Source organism: Chiloscyllium plagiosum, chromosome 23 (genome assembly GCF_004010195.1).
Source record: "Chiloscyllium plagiosum isolate BGI_BamShark_2017 chromosome 23, ASM401019v2, whole genome shotgun sequence".
Classification (NCBI taxonomy): Eukaryota; Metazoa; Chordata; class Chondrichthyes; order Orectolobiformes; family Hemiscylliidae; genus Chiloscyllium; species Chiloscyllium plagiosum.
The window spans coordinates 55,501,163-55,513,978 of NC_057732.1; the positions used below are offsets into that span (position 1 = coordinate 55,501,163).

General features: G+C 41.1%; 1 protein-coding gene across 2 annotated transcripts in view; it reads left to right on the top strand.

Moving 5' to 3' along the window:
- sema3ab (sema domain, immunoglobulin domain (Ig), short basic domain, secreted, (semaphorin) 3Ab) overlaps positions 1-12,816 on the top strand; it is a 412,514-nt gene that overhangs the window by 25,104 nt on the left and 374,594 nt on the right. The gene's annotated exons all lie outside the window — the stretch shown is intronic.

Here is a 12,816-nt window from a genome sequence, read left to right on the forward strand (position 1 = left end):
CACGTCTGGGGGGAAATTGCGGTCTTTGAAGAAGGAGGCCATCTGGGTTGTACGGTTTTGGAACTGGTCCTCCTGGGAGCAGATGCGGCGGAGACGAAGGAATTGGGAATATGGGATGGCGTTTTTACAGGGGGCAGGGTGGGAGGAGGTGTAGTCTAGGTAGCTGTGGGAGTCGGTCGGTTTATAGTAAATGTCCGTGTTGATTTGGTCGCCCGAGATAGAAATGGAAAGGTCTAGGAAGGGGAGGGAGGAGTCTGAGATGGTCCAGGTGAATTTGAGGTCGAAGTGGAAGGTGTTGGTAAAGTGGATGAACTGTTCAATCTCCTCGTGGGAGCACGAGGCAGCATCAATACACTCATCGATGTAGCGGAGGAAAAAGGAGGTCAATAGCCTCTCTTACCATCCTTCAGTTAACTAAAGAAAATGATTGTGTCTTGGGAACTATTTATGATATTGTTTATATTGATGAATCCATTTACTTCCCAGAACGTGCTACAAGTGATTTGCAGGAAATGTGAAGGAAAGGGATTCCTTTGAACAAATTCACCACAAGGTATTGTTTAGTTTAGCAGCACCAAATTATTGGAATGTGCATTTCCAAATAATAAAACTAATGTCCCTTTAATTTCTATTTTGCCTGATATCAATCCACCAACATTAACGACCCCACCCCCAAAGTGATATTGTCGTTTTTCTCCATCTTCATTTCAGGAAGTTGCAGGCTTCTTGAACAGCTTGGTCAGTAATTTCAGTCCATCATTAACACAGATGGGCAAGTTGAGATTTCTCCAGACTGAATATTTCTTGAGACAGTAGAGTCCAATAAGAGGTTAGATGTCAAATGCTGCACTCATTTCAACCTGAGACAATGTGTTTGTTCAGCACTTTTCCATCCAGTCTATGAGTTCTGAACCTTTGAAGGTACAAACCCTTCCAATGCTTTACAGAAATTATAATCAAATGTAATTTACTAAATGTAAAAAGGGAAGTTTTCCTCATGTAATTAACCTGCAAAGATGTTGTTTCTGCAATTCACTTGGAGGTGTTTTTTCTGGAGTTGAAGTTTGGTTATGTTGTGATTTTTCTCACACACAAAAAAAGAGGCTATAAACAAATTACTAACTTAGTTATGAAGAAGCACAAGGTCATCACTGCACAGATCCTCAGATTCCTATTAAAGCAGGTTATGTCATTTCATCAATTAAGCTAACTGAAGAATATGTGTGAAACATTTTAAGTCTAATTTTAGCAAGAAGCAATAAATATTCAGGCAAAGGAATTATGGGTAAAAGATCAAAACAAAACACAATTAATGGTAACTGACCCAGCCAACTGACCCTTTCATGTCATGACTTTCCTTCAAATAAAAACATTTAGCTTATGGAGTCTGATCTCTCAAGACATTTTGAGAGAAAAATGTTCTCCATATAATATGTATTTGGTTTGGACTCCACAATTCCAAGTAAGCATTGTTTCTCATACTCAAAGTGTCAACAATTTTGAATCCATGTAATTTTATGATTTTAATTACATCATTTGGTAGAATGCATTATCATTTCACGCTGGGAGACTGAATTGTAAAATGCCAACGAGAAGCTGAGCACAGAAACCAAATGAAATGCACCCACTCAGGATCACCTTCAGAACTTCTAAATAGATAGCTTGCGGACTGGGACAGAGCTAGAACCGGGGTCTGCCCTCTGGGCCTGAAACATAAAGCCTAACCATCCCAGTTTGCAAATGTTAATCATTACAGCTATTGCCAAATGTTTCTAATTCTCATCAATTCCATTGTCACCAACCCTTACTGTTGGATATGTCTCTACCTGCACCTGATTAGCTTCATTTCTTGCTTGGTCACATTTCTTCCGATGTACTTCTGTTGCAAAGCTTAAGATTCTGAGACAGCCTGATCTCATCAATGTTGAAACACTCCTACAGAGTTTCAAATAAGGGCTCATAGCCTCATGATAAGGGAACAACTCTTTCAGGCTGAAAGGAGATTATTTCTTTACTCTTGGGGATTGCAATTCTTCGGAATTCTCTATGATAGAGAGTTGCCAATCCTCTGTCACTGGGTATATTAAAGGCTGGCATCAATAGATTTATAAACTTGAAGGGAACAGAGGGATTAAGCAGGGATCATGATCTTATTGAGATGCAGAGTAATCTCAATGGGCTCCACCTGCTCTCATCCCTTGAGTCCTTTCATGAAAAGGTTGGCCAGCATTATGAGTGTAAACACTTCTTTAGTTCCCTGCTGATATTAAAAATTTACAACCAATGAGAAGGCTTTCCTTTAAAAAGATATCTCAAGGCACCTCAGCTATTTGGTTAATCTTCAAACCATGCTGCATTATAATTGATCCATTAGTCAACATAATCTTACAGCAAAAAACAAGCACCTTAACTCTTAATCGTCAGAGTTGAGTGTGACATTTACCAGTGTTAGTGTGCCATCTGTATACAGTAATATGTTGCTGTTGAATTTTGTCTTCAATTTTTCATGAGCCCTAAGTACGAGACCATTGTCGATGCTCCTTGCACAAAGATTAATGTATTTGGTCTCAAATCCTTACCATGGTCCAGTACAAATGCACTTAAAAATGTTTTCAATGAAATTAATACCTTGGGTGATGTTCTGAGTAATGCCTCTCTGAAATGAATACAGACAATTCTGAGATCAATTCATAAAGATTCACCACCATTTGGAGACTTTGTTCTTTATCATTGATTTTATCAATGACCACATAAATCAAATCTCCACAGTTCCATCTATAGTCACCTGAGGACAATGTGTGTAAGTGAGATGAATGAGAGAGTCTTTGAATTTGGAAACAAACTTGAATTGCTGAGCTTGTATTACATGGCCTAAAGATAAATTGTTCCTGTGGAGTCCTGATTCAGATTGAAATTGGCCATTTTAAAGCAGATGCGGTAATTCACAACTTCTCAAATGTTTTACAACACACTCCAGTGTATAAGTTTAACCTTTATAGGTCACTGATGTTCTGTTTCTGTTTACTTAGCACCTATGTGTTCCCTGAGCCTGTTCTTCTGCAGAGCTCTGTAGCATAACAAAACTAATGAATGTCACTCGTATTGACCAGAGCTTTCATCAATCACTTTAGAAAAACTCCCCACCTTCACCAAAAGCCATGATGTTGTCGTTTTGGTCTGTTGAGAGTGTAAATGAAGTTTATATACATCTGTCCTAAATCAATGTAGAAGGATTCTGCATTGTTATTGATACCTAGTTTTCCTTCTCCCTTGTGGCAATAAAATGTTACAATTGCTTTAGAAGATCATTTTAACTAACTACACAAAAAAGTTAAATAGGATTCCTTATTTAATGTTCCTACATTATAGTATTGACTGCAAAAAAAATCTGTTGTTGGCTGTAAAGTGCTTTGTTCTAAGTTTTTGAAAAAGGAGCTATAAAAATGCACATCATAGAGTCATAGAGATGTACAGCACAGAAACAGACCCTTTGGTCCAACTTGTCCATGCCGACCAGATATCCTAACCAAACTAGTCCCATTTGCCAGCACCCAGCCCCTATACCTCTAAACCCTTCCTAACCATATACCCATCCAGATGCCTTTTAAATGCTGTACTCCATCACTTTCTCTGACAGCTCATTCCATACACGTACCATACACCATTCCATACACCCTGTGCGTGAAAATGTTGCCCCTTAGGTCCCCTTTAAATCTTTACCCTCTCACCATAAACCTATGCCCTCTAGCTCTGGGCCCTCCCACCCCAGGAATATATCTTGTCTATTTACCCTATCCATGCCCCTCATGATTTTCCAGACCTCTATAAGGTCACCCCTCAGCCTCAGACGCTCCAGGGAAAACAGCCCCAGCCTGATCAGTTTTGCTTTTCTTTCTTCTATTGTACAATGCAAATATTCACAAACAATCTACTCTGTATGAAAAAATTAGAATCAGATTGCCAACTTGTGTTGGGGAATTTATCGGTATGATTAATATACTTTTATAAACTTCAGCTGAATAGTTGGAACAACCTAATGCTTGTTTATTCAGTTGTTCAGGGTATGGTCAGTGGCTTTCATCATCATCATCATGTGAGCTCATTGCCTTCTCCATGATTCTAGCCTGAGCCACTCCTTTCATTTTCCAATAAATTCCTGCAATTTTCAAGCCACCTATTAGTGTAATTTTCTTATTTTAGTTCACTGAGATCTTCCCTTCATGACTTCCCTGTACTTGTCCATCTCTTCTTCAGAAGTACTCACCAAGTCTCTTTACTTTTTCCTCATTCTGTGACTGCCATTGACGTTAAGGCTACATTTGACCAGGTGGGAAATCAAGGAGCCCTTGAAACACAGGAGTTAATGGGTATCAAGGGAAATCACTCTGCTGGTTGGAGTCATGGGAGATGGTGGGGTGTTGGAGGTCAGTCATCTCAGCTCCAGGACATTTCTGCAGAGGTTCCTCAGGGACATATCTTAGGCCTAAACATCTTCAGCTGCTTCATCAGTGACCTTCCCCCCCCATCATAAAATCCAAAGTGAGAATATATGCTGATGATAGAACAATTTCAGTCCCAGTTATGACTCCTCAGATGCTGAAGCAGTCTATGTCCACATTTGGCAGGACCTATACAATATCCAGGCTTGGACTCATCATTGTCAAGTTTCCCCATCAACATTCAGTGACATTGCCAGCACTGAATCCCCTGCTATCAACCCATCTTGGGGATTATCATTGAGCAGAAACTAAACAAGACAAGCCAGATCGGTGCAGTGGCTAAAAGAGCAGGTCAGAGGCAAGAAATTCCAATCATGAGTAACTCACCTCCTGACTTCCCAAAGTATGTCCACCAGCAATAAGATGCACAACAGGCGTGTGATGGAATACTGCTCACTTGCCTGGATAGTTCCAAAAACACTCTGGAAGCTCAACAGCATCCAGAATGATGTAATACACTTTATCTGCACCCCATCCTTCAGCAGAAGTATTTATTCCCTTCACCATTGATGCTCAGTAGCATCAGAGTGTATCATTTGCACGATTCATTACAACAACTCTCCAAAGATCCATAGACAGCTTCTTCCAAAGCCATGACCACTTCCGTCTAGAAGAACAGGGCAGCAGATACATGGGAACATCAAGTTGCCCTCTAAGCCATTCACCATCCTAACTTGGAAATATATCATTGTTCCCTCACGGTCGCTGGATCAAACTCCTGCATCTCTCTCAGTAAGATCACCTCTTAGTATTCTTTGCTCAATTTCTCTTATCTTTCTTTGTATCTAAGAGCCCTCATTCCCGATACCATTCTAGTAAATCTCCTATGAACTCACTCCAGGGCTTGATTTTCCTTCCTTAAAAAAAGTGCCCAGAACTGGCGACAATACTCCAAACGTGGTCTGAACGTTGACTTGTTGAGGTGAGGGATCATTTCTTTGCTTTGATACTCTATGCCTCTATTCATAAACCCAAGGAACCCATAAGTCTTCTGAACAACTGTTCAATTTGCCTGGCCACTTTCAGGGAATCCTGCAGGTGAACACAAGGTCCCTCTGCTCCTGTACTCCATTCAGAGTTGTACCATTGAGCCTGTATTGTCTCTGTTTCTGCTCCCAAATGCATTGCCTCACATTTCTCTGCATTGAAATTTATCTGACAGATGTGCCCATTGAGCAACCTGTCAATATTCCTCTGACGTTGCTCAGCATCATCCTCACAATTTACTATTCCCAGCTTAGTATCATCTGCAAATATATCTTTTGGACAACTTCTAATCCATGCTGCTAAGGACCCATTAATCCCAAACATTTCTAATTTGCTAACCAACTTGTCATATGGCACTGTACCAAATGCTTTCTGAAAGTCCAAATATGTAGCACTGCTGCCTCACAGCAACATAGACCCGAGTTCGATTCCACTCACAGGCGACTGTCTGTGTGGAGTTTGCACATTCTCCCCATGTCTGTGTGGGTTTCCTCCTGGTGCTCTGGTTTCCTCCCACAATCCAAAGATGTGCAGGTTAGGTGAGTTGCTTATGGGAAATTGTCCCATAGTGTGCAAGGATGTGCAGGCTAGATAGATTAGCTACAATTAATGTGGGGTTATGGGGATGAGGTGGGTTTGGGTGGGATGGTCTTCAGAAGGTTGATGCAGATTCAATAGGCCAAATGACCTCCATCTGCATTGTGGGATTCTATAACTAAGGCAACTGGATCACTGAATAACATCCACAGCACTCCCCTCATCCACTACCTGTACCACATCAACAAAGAACTCAATGAAACTTGTCAGGCTAGATCTGCCCTTGGCAAAACAATATTGACTGTCTCATTAACTTATCTTCGTTCCAGTGTATGTTTATCTTCTCCAATATTATGGCTTATACCCATTTTCCATTCTCGATGTAAGCTGACAGGTTTGTTCTTTCCTGGGTTATCCTCTGCCCCTTTTGTAAACAACGGCATCACATGTGCAATCCTCCAGTCCCCCTGGACTAAGCCGGTGTTTCGAGAGGGCTGGAATATTCCTGTTATTGGCTCTGTGATTTGCTCCCTTACCTCTTAGCAATTAGGATGCCTCCCAGCTTGACTTGGTATATTCCCCACTTAGCCGTGATTTATTAAAGAAGTTGGATCACTTGTCAAGAGGAAGAAGGCGGCTTATGTTAGGATGAGGTGTGAAGGCACAGTTAGGGAACTTGAGAGTTAAAGTTAACCAGGAAAGATCTAAAAAGAGAGCTAAGAAGAGCCAGGAGGGGACATGAGAAGTCATTGGGGATAGTATCAAGGAAATCCCCAAGGCTTTCTATAAGTATGTCAGAAATAAAAGCATGACTAGGATTAGATTAGAGCCAATCAAGGATTGGAGAAAGTGAGGACTGCAGATGCTGGAGATCAGAGACGAGAGTGTGGTGCTGTAAAAGCACAGCCGGTCAGGCAGCATCCAAGGAGCAGGAGAATCAACATTTTGGGCATAAGCACTTTCTGATGAAGGGAGGATGCCCAAAACATTGATTCTCCTGCTCCTCAGATGCTGCCTGACCAGCAGTGCTTTTACAGCACCACACTCTCGACACCAATCAAGGATAGTAGTGGGAGGTTGTGCGTGGAGTCAGTAGGTGGGGAAGCACTAACTTAATATTTTTTGTCAGTGTTCATAGTAGAAAAAGACAATGTTGTCGAGGAGAATACTGAGATACTGGCTACTAGACTAGACAGGATTGAGGTTCATAAGGAGGACGTGTTAGCAATTCTGGAAAGTGTAAAAATAGGTAAGTCGCCTGGGCCAGATGGGATTTATCCTAGGATTCTCTGGGAAGCAATAGGATTGAGGTTCACAAGGAGGCAGTGTAAGCAATTCTGGTAAGTGTAAAAATAGGTAAGTCCCCTGGGCCAGATGAGATTTATCCTAGGATTCTCTTGGAAGCCAGGGAGGAGATTGCAGAGCCTTTGGCTTTGATCTTTAGTATAGTGCCAGAATACTGGAGGATAGCAAATGTTGTCCCCTTGTTCAAGAAGGGGCGTAGAGAGGAGAATACTGAGATACTGGCTACTAGACTAAACAGGATTGAGGTTCATAAGGAGGAGGTGTTAGCAATTCTGGAAAGTGTAAAAATAGGTAAGTCCCCTGGGCCAGATGGGATTTATCCTAGGATTCTCTGGGAAGCCATGGAGGAGATTGCCGAGCCTTTGGCTTTGATCTTTATGTCGGCATTGTCTACAGGAATAGTGCCAGAAAACTGGAGGATAGCAAATGTTGTCCCCTTGTTCAAGAAAGGGGGTAGAGACAACCCTGGTAATTATAGACCAGTGAGCCTTACTTTAGTTGTGGGTAAGGTGTTTGAAAAGGTTATAAGAGATAGGATTTATAATTATCTCGAAAGAAATAAGTTGATTCGGGATAGTCAACATGGTTTAGTAACGGGTAGGTCGTACCTCACAAACCTTCTTGAGTTCTTTGAGAAGGCAACCAAACAGTTGGATGAGGGTAAAGCAGTTGATGTGGTGTATATGAATCTCAGTAAGGCATTTGATAAGGTTCCCCACAGTAAGCTATTGCACAAAATAAAGAGACATTGGATTGAGGGTGATTTAGCGGTTTAGGAGTTGGCTAGCTGAAAGGTGTTGGTTGATGGGAGATTTCATCGTGGAGTTCAGTTACTAGTGGTGTATTGCAAGGATCTGTTTTGGGTCCACTGCTGTTTGTCATTTTTATAAATGAAGACAGAGGGTGTTGGTTGATGGGAGATGTTCATCGTGGAGTTCAGTTACTAGTGGTGTATTGCAAGGATCTGTTTTGGGTCCACTGCTGTTTGTCATTTTTATAAATGACCTGGATGAGGGGGTAAGAGGATGGGTTAGTAAATTTGCAGATGACACTAAGGTCGGTGGAGTTGTGAATAGTGCTGACGGATGTTATAGGTTTCAGAGGGACATAGATAAGCTGCAGAGCTGGGCTGAGAGGTGGCAAATGGAGTTTAATGTGGAAAAGCTTGAGGTGATTCACTTTGGAAGGAGTAACAAGAATGCAGAGTACTGGGCCAATTGAAAGAGTCTTGGTAGTGTAGATGAGTAGAGAGATCGCGGTGTCCATGTACATAGATCCCTGAAAGTTGCCACCCAGGTTGATAGGGTTGTTAAGACGGGATACGGTGTGTTAACTTTTATTGGTAGGGGGACTGAGTTTCGGAGCTATGAGGTCATGCTGCAGCTGTACAAAACTCTGGTGCAGCTACATCTGGGGTATTTCGCGCAGTTCTGGTCACCACATTACAGGAAGGATGTGGAAGCTTTAGAAAGGGTGCAGAGGAAATTTACTGGGATGTTGCCTGGTATGGAGGGAATCTTGAGGAAAGACTGAGGGACTTGAAGCTGTTTTCAATACAGACAGGTTGAGACGTGACTTAATTGAGATATATAAGATAGGGTGGACAGGGAGAGCCTTTTTCCTCAGATGGCTTTAAATTGAGGGGTGATTGATATTGGACAGAAGTCAGAGGTAGTTTCTTTACTCAGAGTAGTATGGGCATGGAATGCCCTGTCTGCAACAGTAGTGGACTCGCCAACTTTAAGGGCATTTAAATGATCATTGGATAGGCATGTGGATGATAATGGAACGGTGTTGTTTAGATGGGCTTCAGATTGGTTTCACAGGTTGGCACAACATCAAGAGCCGAAGGGCCTGTACTGCGCTGTAATGTTTTATGTGCTGTCACCGCTCCCTTCATATTTGTCACCTGCAACCATACAGATTGTAATTCAGGAACTGCATCTCATTTAAGGGCAATGATGCTATCTTTGATCAAGACTGCTCCACCTCCTCCCTTTTCACCCATCCTGTTTCTACTAAACACCTTGTAATCCAGGATAGTATACACTTCTGTTCTGTCTTGACGTATATTTCTGTCCATGTTATTATATCATATTACCATGGAGCAATTTCAGCCTCCAGTTCCCCACTTTTATTCACTGTACTGTGCATTTACATACATACATAACCCTGCCCTTATCTCTTTCTTGCCTGTTGGAAGGTGACAATTTCCTTGCTCAATGTTAAAATACAAGCATTCCCTCTCTTCCCTTTCATCTTTCCCCACCTTCTTTACTTTGTCTCTCTGATCTTACCAAAATTTGGCCCATGAGTCAACCCACCTCCCCTCCTCCTACCGCCACTACACTCTTTATCTTCTCAGCCAGTAGATTAGTTCCATTTCTGCTCGTGAAGCCCATTACTTCTGAACAGCTTTCTCCTTTCCCAAAGGTGATCCCAATGCCCCAAAAACTCTGAACCCATCCTTTATGCACTGCCCCTTGAGCCATGCAATTACCTTCCCAATCCACCTCTGCCTAAATGATGAAGCTTGTGGCCCAGGTAGTATTTCTGAGATAATTACCCTGGAAGTACTGTGTTCCAGCCTTTCCCCTCATTCCTGAAACTGATCCCATAAGACCTCCAAGCTGTCCTTCATTATATTGTTTGTTCCTACATGAACCACAACCATTGCATGTTCACCCTCCCTTTCCAGAGGCTTATTCATTGTTCTTTGACAGTGGGTCTTCAGCAATCCTCGAAATCATGATGAGGGAGCTGACTCCTCCCAGAATCCTCCTCAGCCACTTGTCACTACAGGCTTCAAGATCTTTGTAATTTGACTCCTTGAGTTTTTTATTCACCCTCCCATTAGCAACTGAATCACCCTCTAAACATCACCTTTGTCAATTCATTGTTTCCTTCTGAAGATATTGTACTTCCAATGTTCTAACTTTCATCTCATTAAAATGTTGGGAGTGCTCCTGCACAGAGGAAATCTCATTGTGGTCAGAATACTGTCTCACTGCCCTGTGGCACTTTGAGTTTTAATGAGAGTCTGGTGCAACCTTCCAATTATTGATAGCCCATGGATGTAACAGACTGAGATTTGGCTGTAAACTAAACTGATGAGAAACGTTGGGTTTTTTTTTACAATCAGCTGGGATTGGGACGAATATGAATATTAGATATTGGAAAAATGATCTGGAAAGAAAGTTCAAAGTTTGAGTCACATTTATGGATATGTGCGCCACACATTCAGGATTCTTGATAAAAAACTCTTCAATTCCTGTTATTCAAGAAAAACAAATAGGAGTATTTCCATATATCCATTTTGAAATACCCTGAATATTTCATTACATTAGAAGTGCAGTATAAATATATGCTTTTCTCATAGTTGTCATCATCATTCCCCTATGTAGTAAATCAGCCGATGAACAAAACATAGAATTATGGAAATATTAAACTACAGAAGGAGACAATCAACCCAAGTCTATGCCAACCCTTTATATTTTTGGTCCCAGTTCCCCTCCCTTTCCACAAGTTTGCAAATTTTAAATCCCCAGGATTGAATTTCTCTCTGCCTGCTCTCAGGTTGTCCATTCTCGATACAATGCATGCTGCCTGAACAACTGATTTCTGATTTATGTTTTGGATCTTTTCCCAATTACACTAAATCTGCATCTTCTGACGTGCAATATCCTGTGATATGAATACACTGATGATGTAAATGTTGCTGCTGTTCTTACAACGGGAGGGTAGGGCAGAGCAAAGAATAACATACTCATATCTTGAAGATGAACAGAAGAAAAGTCTAAGAATTGATTTCAATGAAATGTATGTCTGAGTATGAATAAAGAGCCTGTGCTACTGAACAGGTAGTTACTCAAGGATAAGGACAAAAATGGAATGCTAGCTACTCAAAACAGTAGAAATCCAGCACAAAGTGCAGCCTCTAAGATCCCCAGTGTAGACACAAACACCTGGGAGGACCCCGAAAATATAAGATCCATCAATTCACAAACAGCGGACAAGACTCTAGGAGAAGCTCAATCCAAGGCAGTTCTCTTATCTCACAGTTGGGAACAATTTCTTCCATTAAATAATGTTTTGAACAACTCTGTCACTCGAGTGCCCATCTGTGTCCAATCACCCAATTGCTAAAGATTCAGGAGGCACTATTTCGGCAGTATCTTGGGTAAATGCCTAAAACAAAGTTAACTCCTCTGTTCATTCAAAAAGAAACTAATATCTTTTAAATGACCTCTCCATAGAATTTGTTTGAGGTATACAGGAGGATAAAAGTACTGGAGTCAACAAAAATCACATTGGTTGCTTGTTCCAGTTAAGTATAAATTCAAAACAGCAGGCATGCCATCCCCATCCGCACATTCATGGCCATCTCCTCCACCCTACATTCCCTTCAGCCAGTACCTCTCTTCCCACCTGACCATCTCAGAGGGCTGCAGCTGGGGACCGCAAATTAGTACGCCTCCGAATTTGCAGGATTTGTTTTGGCCCCTTTGATTGGTACAGTGTCAATTCTGGAAACATCTGCTTCTGGTCAGTACATCTCAACACAAATTAATTCACTTTCACTCTAAAAAGTTTAATGTTAGAGAGGTTAGTGAAGAAGCAGCAGTGGGTTTAAATAGAAAAAAACTGAAGCAGTGCAGCATGATACAGCAATATTCCAGTGGGAAATATTTATCCTTTGAAATAACCCACATGTACTGTTAGTACATGAACACTTAACATGAAAGTATTTGTTCTTGTCACCAGGGAAGACGTGTATCTATATATCTAGTGAGATACACACACTGAAATCAATAATTGACATTCTCAAAGAAAAACCATTTTAGGAAACTATGTATCTTATTGAACTTTTCATGTGGTTCTATTAAGATATATTTTGATTATACAGAGTATTTCATGTTGACAGATTATGTTTCTAATGCACTGTTACACAACATAATGTTATCATGAAATGTCCTTTCCTATTACTACTGTTCAGATTCAAGTGCCATCAGGAAAGATAGCAGTTCAGAGTTGGATCTTTCCACAGAAAAGAAATGAATTAGTCCGCAGTTCCTTTACTGAACCTTCTGGCAGTTTGAGAGGATTGGCATTAACAGAAGCTTAGCAAGCTGTTTATCGAGTGCAAAACCTTTCAGATACAGATGATACACACTGTGCTAAGGAGAGGGAAGAAAAACGAACACAACTTAAAAGTTATATTTATCGTAAGCTGAGTCCTGAGCAGGAGAAATTGACAACACTGTGTATTTCTGGCCTTCCGCACTGCAATATAACACCTAAATTATTAATAGCAATATGTGGCTCAGGAAGAAAACCACTGAAGAATACATGAGTTGTATTGTGTGGAATACTGATCACCTCAATATACACATCGAAGGACAAGAACAACATTGTAGCAATCCAGGTTTTTCAGATGAAATAACTGAGCTCAGTCAGGCTAAATACAAACAAGAAAGCAAATCACTGA